Source organism: Mesoplodon bidens (genome assembly GCF_964165515.1).
Source record: "Mesoplodon bidens genome assembly, chromosome: 4".
NCBI classification, from domain to species: domain Eukaryota; kingdom Metazoa; phylum Chordata; class Mammalia; order Artiodactyla; family Ziphiidae; genus Mesoplodon; species Mesoplodon bidens.
In genome coordinates, this window is record NC_138160.1 from 101100484 (window position 1) to 101114066 (window position 13583).

Consider the following 13583-nt stretch of genomic DNA (forward strand, 5'->3'; position numbering starts at 1 on the left):
ATTTCACTATTAAGTAATATGTTTTACAAAGATGTGCACAGGGCTGTAGGTTTACCTACAGGAAGAAGGAAGTTGAGGAATAACTTTGATGTAATTGAGGCATTAGAAAGCCATGGTTTTGTCAGAAGGCTACAGTTCACATACATATGGAGCGGTCAACTTGTTCTCCTAATTAGCATGCTAAGCAGGAATGATTTATAATGCTTCCTAGCAAATACTGTGGACCATGAAGGAAAGTGATACAGAAGGTGAATTTCCATGCAGTGCTTAAGAATCAGGGAGCAGAGGGTTGAGTAGAGCAGATACAAGGCAGAGGTAAGATTTCGGTGGTGAGGGGAAAAAAAGTGAATGAATAAATAACACGTGCTTTGGATGGCGAACCCCTGAAGTTGTGGGAATCTTCTAAAAGGGAGGAGAGAAGCCTGGGAATGAAGGATAAACAGGCCAGCCCTGCTTAGTTTAATATGACACTTTCCTGAAATATATGTTATCTTACATTACCTAAATCACCTTTAGATTTAGAATAAATGCTAATGTTAAAGTAATGTGTGTTCAGTATGTCTTTTTTCTTGTTGTTGTTGTTAAACCAAGACACACTCTTTTTTAAAATGTTTATTTATTTATTTATTTTCTTATTAGTCATCCATTTTATACACATCAGTGTATACATGTCAATCCCGATCGCCCAATTCATCACACCACCCCCCCACCCCCAGCCGCTTTCCCCCCTTGGTGTCCATACATTTGTTCTCTATATCTGTGTCTCAATTTCTGCTCTGCAAACCGGTTCATCTGTACCATTTTCTAGGTTCCACATATATGCATTAATATACGATATTTGTTTTAATCTTTCTGACTTACTTCTCTCTGTATGACAGTCTCTAGGTCCATCTACGTTTCTACAAATGACCCAATTTCATTCCTTTTTATGGCTGAGTAATATTCCATTGTATATATGTACCACATCTTCTTTATCCATTTGTCTGTCGATGGGCATTTAGGTTGCTTCTATGACCTGGCTATTCTAAATAGTGCTGCAATGAACATTGGGGTGCATGTGTCTTTTTGAATTATGTTTTTCTCTGGGTATATGCCCAGTAGTGGGATTGCTGGGTCATATGGTAATTCTATTTTTAGTTCTTTAAGGAACCTCCATACTGTTCTCCATAGTGGCTGTATCAAGTTACATTCCCACCAACAGTTCAAGAGGGTTCCCTTTCCTCCACACCCTCTCTAGCATTTGTTGTTTGTAGATTTTCTGTTGATGCTCATTCTAACTGGTGTGAGGTGATACCTCACTGTAGTTTGGATTTGCATTTCTCTAATAATTAGTGATGTTGAGCAGCTTTTCATGTGCTTCTTGGCCATCTGTATGTCTTCTTTGGAGAAATGTCTATTTAGGTCTTCTGCCCATTTTTGGATTAGGTTGTTTGTTTCTTTAATATTGAGCTGCATGAGCTGTTTATATATATTGGAGATTAATCCTTTGTCTGTTGATTCCTTTGCAAATATTTTCTCCCATTCTGAGGGTTGTCTTTTCATCTTGTTTATGGTTTCCTTTGCTGTGCAAAGGTTTTAAGTTTAATTAGGTCCCATTTGTTTATTTTTGTTGTTATTTCCATTTCTCTAGGAGGTGGGTCAAAAAGGATCTTGCTGTGATTTATGTCATAGAGTGTTCTTCCTATGTTTTCCTCTAAGAGTTTTATAGTGTCTGGCCTTACATTTAGGTTTCTAATCCATTTTGAGTTTATTTTGTGTATGGTGTTAGGGAGTGTTCTAATTTCATTCTTTTACATGTAGCTGTCCAATTTTCCCAGCACTACTTATTGAAGAGACTGTCTTTTCTCCACTGTATATCCTTGCCTCCTTTGTCATCAGTATGTATTTCTAAAGAGACTATATTTAATTAGGGTTGTGTTTCAGTTTGTCTATCAAATAGACACATAAAATATCCTGCTATTACAGTATTTTCATTTATTTTTGTATTAGTTTCAAAGGTCACTTCCACTTCCCAGGAAATCCCCAAATGTAACATTTAGTATTTTAAAATAAAGTAGTTCTTGAGAATGCATTATCCATAGCAAACTGTATATGGAATTACATTTGCTTTTGTCAGAGCAGGTAGTTTAGTGCAACTTATTTTTTTTTAGAGGGAAGGTAGGTTGAGGAACAGAAGGGTGAGAGACGTACATGTCTCTGCATCTCGCCATGTACCTGTTCCTTGCCTTTCAGACTCATCTTCATTATTTGTTTCCTTTTCTCCGATTTTTAAAATTTTTGAAACATTTTAAAGTACACTTGAATACCTTTCTCCTAGATTTCTAAATTATTCACATTTTGGACTTTCACTTTACACATGTACAGCTTGTCCTCTTTCTCTTGTTTTCTCACAATATCATTATGAACTCAGTTTTTTTTTTTAATTCAGTATGTGGTCCATTACTGTCATTATTTTTGCTGTAAACATCTGAGTGAATTAAAGAACCATAATACTACCTGTAGATGTAAATACTCTATTTCAAAAGACTTCTGTCATTTTACACATTAATATCTTAAAAGATCTGGGGAAAATGGGTTAAAATAAATCTGGTATATTCTCTAGAGCCAAAAGAGCATAGGATACCCTGGAGTAATCCTGGGGTTACATAGGATCTTAGAAATCATTTTATTCTGTTCTTCTCAAGCATTTGCACCCAAATACCATTTAGAATGTGTAAAACCAATATATATCATGTGTAAGTCTGCAGCTTAATCTGAAGCTACCATAAGTAGGAAATGTCTTTGAAATCATATTTATCTTGTAAAATAGATCTAAATTTTTCTTTCTTCTCTATTATACACCAACTTTTGTTGAAGATTAATATTTTAAATATATTAAATATAAAAATGAACTCAACTATAAGTAAATGGATGTTCATTACAGCAGGGTCTGCAACAGTGAAAGACTGGAAACAACCTGGATGCCATTCAACAGAGGAGAGATTAAATACACTATAGCCTTACCATGGAATATTATGTAGCCTTCCACAAATAAGGGAAAAATGTATGTGGAATGATCTCCAGGAAATATTGTGTAAAAAAGACAAGTTTTGGAACAGTCTTTATAGGGTGGCTCCAATTTGTATAAATAAATATTACTCATTCATGAAATTCCTGCAACAAACATGTATTGAGTACCTACTATGCATGGGATTATTCTAGGTTCTTGGGGTATAGCAGTGAATGAAACAAAGTATTCTTAGGGAATTTATGTTCTAGTAGAAGCAGATAATAAATAAATAAATGAATGAATGAATAAATAAAATTATGTCCTGTAGTGATAGGTAATATTAAGGACAATAAAGCAAGTTAAGTATGATAAAGTTAAGGGAGTATGGCTACTCTTCCCCATAAGAGTCAGAGATAATATGAGATTTCAGAGCAGGCCTTAAGATGGATAGGAACAGATTGGAGAGGTTAAGGATAGGAATGCTATCTCTAGTTTTATCATTTTGAGGTTTGAGTCATGTAAATATTTAATGAAACTAAGATTAAATTATTATATAATTAGTAAAACTCCCTAAAATTAAATAGAAACACATATAAATGAACCTAATGTGTTATGAAATTGATAAATACACAAAGTAAAAATTCAAATAACTTTAAACAACCCTTTGTAGAATGCATTCAAAGGGCAGAATGGCAATCAAATCTTAAACTTTACTTAGCAGGTTTGCTGTAGGTATTGCTATTGCTATTGTAATTACAAAACTATTTTATGTATATTAGAAGATAAAGAAGTTGAGTTTATATATTGATCTTTTTAGGAATCAGGGTTTTCACTGTTAAAGAAAGCAGATTACAAGAATGGTATTGTAGAATATGAAGGCGACCCTGTGTTAGGGTATGAGGATATAGGTATACAATTTTTTTGAGCCGTGAAGCTTATACAATTGTGGAGAATCTCTTTAAGAAAAATTAGAAATAACAAAATTAGGTATAGAACATTAGAAGGAGCTCATTAGTTTCACAGTGAACCTTAACTGATCTGGTGGTGTTGACTTGGACTTGAAAGCATAGGTGTATTTTCTTGCTCTATGAACTAGAAAGGTCTAGATATAAGAATACCCTTATAGCAATGAGCACACCTAGTGCTCAGAATTTGTTTTCTAAATACACTCACCAAGAGAAAGAAATGAGGGTCTCTAGAGAAATGGCTGACCCAGGTCGGGGGAAGAAAAGTACAAGGAGATCCTGTCACATCTTGTGCCAGGTGCAAGAAAGTGCTCCAAGAATAAAGGGGTCATATCAAGATGACACAAGAAGTAAAATCCATAAGCTTTTTGTCCAACTTTGCTGTTTATATTCATATACTTACATGCTAATACAAAGCCACTTTCCCCCAGGTAATCTTCAGGTCATTGTTCTGTATCAGAGGGATGCCCTGACAGCCAGATAGATTAGGGAGCTGAGTTTGATCAAACTGGGGGGAGTTGAGAAATTCTCATAGGAGAAAGGGCCCAGAGCCATTACTCAGGGATGGGCTTGCTTGCACCTCACTGAAAAACTCGCTGTGCTTTTCAGAGAATCCGTAAATGGGTGAAAATTGTCTCCTTGTGAATGTCTTGATTGGCTCTTTGCTAACTGTCGCTTACCCAAGGGGGGGAAAAATGGTTTACTCTTCTCAGACAGTTTTGTTCTCTCCTCTTCTGCTTTTGTCTGTAATTAAAGAAATTAATCTATTTATTGGTTCCACTTGTATAAAAATAAAATGGCTCACTGACAGATAATGTCTTAAAATTATTCTTTGACATTTCCTAAATTTGTTTTAAATTCATGAATCCTATTATGTCTGAAAACCAGTTGTACCAAAGAAAATAGTTCCTTTTTTTTTTTTTTTAAATTAAAGATGCTACAGGAACAATAATCACCTTCTTTCCTATAAGGACCTTTTTTGAGAGTTAATAACTAGCTGGGTTAATGACCTTAAAATTTTAGGAACATCAGTTTTCTCATGTACTCATTAATTCTTCCAAAATGCCCAAGACTGAAATAATTAGCATTTAAATAAAAGCAGAAATAGGGAGGCCCAATAGGATATTGGCGAGATGTCAGAAACAGTATTTAGAGTGAAAATTATGAGAAAATACTGAATACATGTGATGAATTGGTTGGCCTATAAAAAGAACTGAAAGCAAGCAATTACTGGAGTAAAAGGAAAAGGGGAACAGAAAATAGCAGAGGTTGGCCAAAGGAATAATGACTGGATATTATTCAGATTGGGTAAAAAAAAAAAAATGCTCACTTAAAATGATAGTGGGAAATAGTCTAAATATAATCCTGGTGGAAATTTCAGCCAGGTTTGAATACTGCACAGCTTTTGAATACCATATGTAATTGAAAGTCGGCCTTCAGATACAATGTTACCCCTAAAAAAATGGGCCTATACGTTAGGGAGTAAGAAAGGATAACATTCTGAAGAATGCTGCTACCATGAAGCTTGATTGTTGTTAGAGCCTCCCTTTGATTTGCATGGTGGTAAATTAACATGAACATTTTTTTGTGTGATGGACCAAAGGAGAATATATAGAATACCATTGAAAACTCAGATAAATGAGAGAAAATTCAGAATTAACTCACATCCCCCAAATCAAACCCATTATATCATATTTAAATGAAAACATAAGTATGCTGCTGCTTCCCAGGAAGGCATACCTCATAATGTAGAATAAAATTGCATTAGAATGGATCAACATTTTGTGAAATTTGAAAAAAAAAGTTCTTTAGCTTGTTTAACTGAGGCTGGGTCTGTCATTAAGAATATAGAAATAATCTAGTAGAATCTGAAGAAATTGTGATATCTTTAGGAAGACTACTGGAAAGCTGATGAGACATTTATCTGATTTGGAGTTTAAGAAAATTGGACTGAGAATACAAAGAAAGCCAGAAGGGCAATTACATGTATAGACTGAATATTGCTACACAATTGTACTGTCACTCTCAGCACTTAAACAAATGATTACTGGCAGAGAATGATGCATTTGAAATTCACTTCATGTTACTCTGGAAAAAAGTTCTGAGACAGACCATAAATCTTGTGTGTATGCTTAACATAAGCTTGGGTTCTTATTATTTTTTGGCATTACCTCAGTCATTCTTAAGTTACAAAATCATAGAATCAGAGTTGGAAGGACATCTAGAGATGTCAACTAAATTACTTCTCTGCATCAATTTACCTACATTTTGTCTAAACATTTCCAGGAACAAAACATTTCACAACTCTCTCAAGGAGATTGTTAAATCATTCCAATGTTTATAAGCTCTCAAACCTAGGAGTTCTCTCCATCTGATTGCCGTATTTACCCTCATTCCTCTGTTCCCTGCCTTCTCCTCTCCCACTCCATCCAGCTTCTTATTTTTTGGATACTATTTTTCTTTCTTCAAGTAAATCTGTTTTCCTTCTCTCTGCAACTCTATGCCAGGTTTTGTCTAATGTCCCAGTGCCATATTTGTTTCTCTTGTATTTCTTCTCAGCATCCCCAGGTCTTTTATATTTTCTCCTAAATCCTCAGTAAGCTTATTTTATTTTCTTTTGGATTGAGAGCAGATGAACCAAAATACTACAAATCAAGCTGGGAGGAAAAGGAGGGATTGGATGTGAATATATAAAGAAGTATTTTCACCAATTCCAGCATTTTAAGGTATTCTTGCAGGTTTAGGAGAACCTCAGTGGGGATGACTGCCAACCTCTCTCTTAGGTTTACTTACCCAGGCAAAATTGTTGAGGATGTTCTCTGGCCAACACTATTAGCATACATAAAGCTCTCTGTTGGAAAGTTTACAGAGTCAATTAGAGTTCACAATATTTTTTTTTAAAGTATGGTTGAGGGACTCATTTAATGAATTGCATTTCAAGATGCTTCTATTCTTGTAGGGACTGCCTGTAAAAAATTAGCAGGTGGCACATTAAAGCCATAGGAGATTGTGCACTTAAATAGGCATTTATTTGGGTGTATATTTTCCACCTAGTAGATTACCACATCAGTTTAGGGGTTGTACTATTTCCCAAGTCCTAACTTTATAAGTTCTACAACATTTTCTAAAGAAGAATATTTACTTCTTATCTAGAATCACTATCTATAAATTGATTTACAAATAAATTCAGTGATTCTCCTTTTGTGAGCTAAATTCTTGATTTATTTATATGGCTAATGCTAAAAGAGTCCTGTTGAGTTTTCACCATCGAGGCAGTCCCTTGATTTGTTTAGCATAAGTGGATAATTTTGTGCTAAGTGAAGAGCACAGTTATTTCCAAAGTCTCTGCTCCTGATAACTATAAGATTGTATTCTAAAAAGGTCATATATATTCATTAACTTTTGGATAAAAATAAAAGCAGTATTTTCATTTATAATATTTGTATTAATAGAACTTCTGTAGCTCAATTATGTTTATGGAGATTTACTACTTGCAGGATGTATTCAGTATACTGTATACAGTATCAGGGTCTATCAGATAAGAATTTTATTATAGAAGTAATGCAGAGGAATAGGTTACTGTTTTGGATGACTCAGGAGTGGGAGTGTTGAAAGTTTGGAGTCAGGGCTCAAATACACTGGACAAAGGTTTTGGGAAACATGAATGAATCAAGAAGGTAATTGAAGAATTCTTCATAGCTGAAGAAATAAATGTATCACTTAATTAGATTGTGACAACAAGGTTAGCCCTGGAAGATAACTGGACAAAAGCCACTCCCTTTTTTCTGGAAGTGTGCGTGTGTGTTTGTATGTATGTTCTGTGTGTTTGTGTTCTATTCTATGGGATGATGAAGTATGAATAGGAAGTAGGGATAATGAGTGCCCTGGTTAAACGGATGTTTAAAAAGAATAGTTTTTTCTGTACCATCAACCCATAAAATCTATTCTGGAGCCTGAAGCTGCAGCTTGTTATTATTCCTGGCCTCTGTCCTTAAAAGCCTATCTTCTAGGTAAGGAGATAGACAACTTTTCTGTAAAAAGCCAGATAGTAAATAGTTTCAGCTTTACAGGCCACGTGGTTTCCATTGTAACTACTCAACCATTGTTATAGCTTGAAAACAGCCATAGACAATACAGAGACAAATGGGCATGAATGTGTTCCAACAAAACTTTATTTTGAAAAACAGGTGGCAGGTGGGGTTTTTGCCCAAGAAGTATAGTTCACCGACCTCTGTTACAGAGTCGTGATTCCTACCCATTAGTCAGCTCTGTCTTTCCTAGAGGTCCTTAGATAATTTCAAATTCTGCTTTAAGAATGTTCTGAAAAGACATTTTTCAGTCCTTTTCAGTTAAACCCGGAAGAACCGTATTGCAGTGTGTCCTTTCAGTGCCAAACAATATCACATTGGGAGCATGAATGGGGTACTACTTCTCTTCTGGAAGTGCTAGAATGACTCCCAGAGAAGAAGGGCTGCAGTGTGTGGGAGAAAGAGCTATGGCACAAGACTCAGGAAGCTTGAGGTCTAGTGTCTATCTCTGTGACTGCAGGCCTGGGTTTCCTCAGTGCCAGAGGAGGATATTGGGACTAGACATTCTACAGATTCTCTACTGGCTCTAGGATTTTACAGCGCTAAATTAAGGTTCTTGGCAAAGCTGATTCTGTAGGCAGTCTTGGATCTACGTTTCGCTTTCAAGACATTTCCTCAGACAGAGCAAACAGCAGACACTGGTAATTTTGAATGTGAACACATTTCTTGTTTCTACCTTAGGAGGTGATGAGAACGATCACATTTGGGCAGTTTTTCACAGTTTTGGAACTTGCCATACATTCATTGTTTATCTGCATGAGACTAACATTGCCCTTGAAGATACTTGTGGATAGAATCAGGAGTATTTTTCTTTTAAAATTTGTAGCTATAATGCACATTTTTTAAAAATTGGCTTACATTTTTGGTGTGATATATTTCATCATTTCTAAGAACCATGTTTCTTTGTACATTTTAACGTGTGAAATCAAAAGGTGTCATGCAACTGCTGTCGTGTAGGCAGCAATTGTGATGTATTTCTTACTGCTCATATTTGGGCGTACAGATTTATATCAATAAATAGATATATAAATATCGATGTATAATCTACAGCTTGCAAGAGAATCCTGAAGACAGAAATGAGGCACAATTAAAAAACACTGTTTCACCAAGGCTCTTGATGGCACAAAGGGATATTTTATATGGAAAATTATGGACTTTAATGATTCTGAATTGATCAGTAATTTGGATTCTAAATGTGAAGAAATTTTAGAAATAATTTATTATGTTTATACTTCTTTTTACATAAATGCCAGTGATTTAGTAAACATTTACGGGTAAATAAATTCAAGTGGGCTCTTTTTGTAATATAAAATGAATCATAGTAATAATGAATAAAGTGAATAATATCGTAAATCAAATATACCTCAATAAAAAAATTGTAAGTGATAAAAAGTATTGTAACATAATTTAATTATCAAAGGTATTTTTTTTGCTCTTAGTGGTACATAAAATAGTGGTGTGTTCTTATAATTTATGGCATCTTAGATTTATAAACATGGTATTATTAAGTATGATGAGAAATTTTTGAGAATTTAGAAGAAATATTAAGAATCAAAAAGAGAATTAGGAAGTAAATTATGGCAAAAAAAGATTTTATATTGCCTCCCAGCATTGAGAGAGGGAAAGGATGAGAAAAATAGAGATCTTGAAGTACATTTGTCAGTCAGAAAAGAATGCACTAAGATTACCACTGGAATGCTACAAAGCCCCTTGAAGAACACTGAACTTGCCCGTCTTTTACCTCAATGTCTCTAGCACCCAGAACAAAACCTGGCAAAGAACTGGCTGCCCATAATTTTTTGTTGAGTGGGAGAATAAGTGGCCCCTAGAGCAAAATTGGTATATGGGAGAAGTTGAGGCTGTGCAGAGCTTCAGAAACAGCCCTGGTCCCAAATTTAAATCTTCCTTTGGCTTTGAGGGTCAAGAATGTTTATAAGAGTTGCTCTTATACTTGATCTCTGAGTTTGTTATATAAAGATGCATGAGTCAGTAGCACTGATACTCAGAATTACAGGTGTTTGTACTGAAAAGTAACTCAGCTATTAAGATCTTGGCAAAACACTTTCTAGTAGTATTCCTTGATTAAACTGTCCTTGAAGCATTAGCCTGAGAGAAGAAACCAAAAGCCATGTTTCAGTTTCTGTACTAGTTATGACAGAAACAGATGCTAACTATACAGAATTCTTGCAGAACTTGTTTCCATCTGGTCTCCAGTATGCTGTGTTCCTGCAATTTTTAGAGTATGGAATACTTTGGGAAGCTTAGGTGTCATCACCACCCAAGCAAAACTCAATTCTTATAAAACTTACAAAAGTGTCTTTTGGACTAGAGAAATGAATTTATTTTTAAAAAAATAGATGTTAAGATGTTAAAGATGAAAGCTTTGCTGGGGTGGATATTTAGAATTTTAGTATATACACATGGGTCTTAGCTTTCTTTAAGATCCTTCTTATGAAGTTATCTAAGATATCTAATAAATATATCTAATACATATGAAGTTATCTGATTCTGATCAATTGATTCAAAACCAATGTTGTGTTCTTTGACACAGTAACTCTAGGAATAAGTAAATATATATACAAACATATGTATTCAGAGTTTAGTTGAGGAAATGATGGCAATTTATATTAAGGAATTAGAATATTGTATTGTATTGTATATAATGTTGTATATATAAGAATTAGAATTTTGTGGAGAATATTTAAGTGATAGAGGAATGCTAAGGAGCAAAAGATCAGTGAGGGCAAGATGACTTCATCAGAATTTTGGCAGACCAAGTTGGAAGGGTTGAATATTTTGATCAAAGGGGATGAGTGAAATCTCAGAGATGGAAATAGTGTACCTTGATGCAAAGACAAGGCAATTGTCGTGAACACAGTGGAGAGCAAGAATCTGGGAGTAGAGACAAATAATTAGTTGAATAAAATTAAAACCACTGATAGAATGTTCCACAAAAAATGATGGCATGCACACCATGCACTAGGCTCTATCCAGTTCTGGTGAGTCAGTGGTAGACAAGACAGATGTGATATACTGCTCTTGTATGACTTATATTCTAGTTGAGTGCAGCAAACAAAGAAGTAAGCAAATACATATAAGAAGCAAGTTGGTGGTAAGTAATGGTAGTAGTAATGCTACTAATGTGATGAAGACAATATGAGCTAGATGCTACAACAGTGAATATTGGAGATGGGAGGATTTTTTAGGTGGGGGAGTAAGGGAAAACATCTCCAAGGAGTTGACCTTCAAGCCAAGATCTAAAAGTTGAGAGGAGCCAAGTAGGTGAGGGAGTGAGGAGAGAACAGATAACACAGAAAGAGATTGATGGGTTCTGAAAGCTAACAAAGTTAAAGCCTGAAGCCAAGTAAGGAAGGGGGCAAGTGGCTCAGGATGAATTAGACAGATAGACAGGACCCATATCATGCTGGACATTGAGAATCAGAGTAGAGAATTTGGATTTTGTTCTTAGGTAATTAATAGAACTTCTTTGGAGGCTTTTAAGCAATATCATCAAATATGACCTATTTTTTATAAGATTGTTCTGGTTCTTGTGTGTACAGTAAATTGGGTGGATCACTCATCATCATCACCATCATCATCAAGCTACTACCTATACAGGCTTGCTGTAGTCTGAGAGAGAGATGCTAGTATCTTGGACATGAGAGTAAAACAGATAGGACTTGGTGATAGGTTGGAGCTTAATTTAGGAGGGGAGTTGGCAACAGAAAGGGAGAAGTCAAGAATGGTGCCAGATTTCTTAAGCTGGGTTACAGAAAGTATTAAATGTCAGATAGCGAGGGTCTGTGTTGATAGACAGGAAAATCAAGGAACACAATAATTTTGGGAAGTGTGATAGAATATGCTTGTTTAAAAAAGATGTGTTTTTGTTACAGGGAATACTATACCAGAACTGCAAAATCTGAGAATCAGGAAAGTCTGTGTGATGTCTGCTACAGTAAATCCTCTGTGAAAAGCTAGGGGCTTGGGTTAGGCTAATGGCCATGGGATTAGAAAAGAAAACATAGCCATGAAGGATATCATTATGGAAGATTTTTGTCTTTTGAAGCTTATTGGAAATGAGAAATGAATCAGAAGCGTGTACCTAAGACAATTGTGGAATCTTTTGTGTGACCTAGTTTTGTGTGATATAGTTTTTAATCACTAGGGCCTTCAATTCTGTTTCCAGGAGGTTCATGAACTCTTAGGCAGGGCTGAGCCTAGTTGCCTGGGCCAAACACCTTCAAATTAGCAGCCGCCCTCCCTCACCATGAAATGTATCATGCACAGAATTGAAATTATACAATTAAAACTCATATCCTGCTCATGACTTAGAAATAAAAAATGCATTTTTTATTAAAGTTCAATTTAATATTCATTGTGGGCTTATTCTAAGTCAATGAGGTGCCAGGGATACAATGGTGGCAAAAAAATAAAAATCGTGTACCTTTACTTTTACTTTGGAAGATTCTTTGTACTTTGTGACACACAGACCCACAGTGCAAAATGGAAAGAACTTATACGAACACGTTAAAAATAACGTGACTTTCCATAAATTTCCCTCAAACGCCAAGTCATCAAAGTCAAATATCCAGAGGCTTCATTTTCTGGGGGTGGGGATGATTTTTAAGGTAACTGTTGTAAAAGCCTCCTGAAATTTGTTCCAGTTTGTATTTTAAGCAAAATGATTTCAAAACATGACCCATAAAAATATCAAATGGCAACAAAAATTAAAATGTTTGTTTTCCTTTATTTAACACATATTGAGCTCTAATTTTCTGTTTTCTACAAAGTACGGATAATTAAGCTTTGTCGTTGCCCTGCAGGAGTTTGCTGTCTGCAGCAGATAGTGCTAATGTGCCATTTCCATTTTCACACAGGACTAGGCCACGCCAAGTCGGGAGCTGGGAAAACTGCTTTTTTGAGGGGAACTTTAAAAGTTGTTTAAATGAAAACAGAAGCAGAGGAAGCTGTAGGCAGCTAGGTGGAGTGAAATAAAATGCGTATGTTTGCACATAAGACAGCTTTGTGGAACCTCAGGGTGGGAGATCAGGAAGAGGGAAAGCTGTGAATGAACCCATGATAAGCTGTGGAGAAGTGGCCAGGCCCAAATGACGTGGCACCAGACATACAATTTAGTCTTTGTTGGGAGACTTGAGAAAATAGGCTGAGCATCTTGGCTATGAACACAAGAGCCAAGAGAGTTATTTTCACGTCTAGAGTACAGTGTGACACTGTAGGAGGCCAAAATGAAGAAGAAGGATTTGCTCCCTGAAATTACTGCTGGCAGATAAAGGGGAAATTGTAGTTGCCTAGGTGAGAAATGGTCAAGTCTAATGTTGAGACAGTGTCAGACTGATGAAGAAAAGGAGGGTGTGGAATTATCAAACCATACCATTTTAGAGTTAGATGGTGCCTTAAAGATAACCTTCCAGATGAGATATTGAGATTATACCCTTTACCATCTGAGTCACATTGAACCAGTTTTCTAATGCTGCTGACGGCCAGTTTTTTGTTTTTTTTGTTTTTTTTTGTTTTGCATTA

The 13583-nt window shown here is 35.5% G+C and overlaps 1 protein-coding gene and 1 pseudogene across 17 annotated transcripts in view; both read left to right on the plus strand.

Annotated features, from left to right (window-relative positions):
- The window catches only part of LOC308615713 (zinc finger protein 227-like), a 379433-nt gene that overhangs the window by 313003 nt on the left and 52847 nt on the right, over positions 1 to 13583 (plus strand). The gene's annotated exons all lie outside the window — the stretch shown is intronic.
- LOC308616346 (dual specificity protein phosphatase 3-like) overlaps positions 1 to 13583 on the plus strand; it is a 47203-nt pseudogene that overhangs the window by 976 nt on the left and 32644 nt on the right. The gene's annotated exons all lie outside the window — the stretch shown is intronic.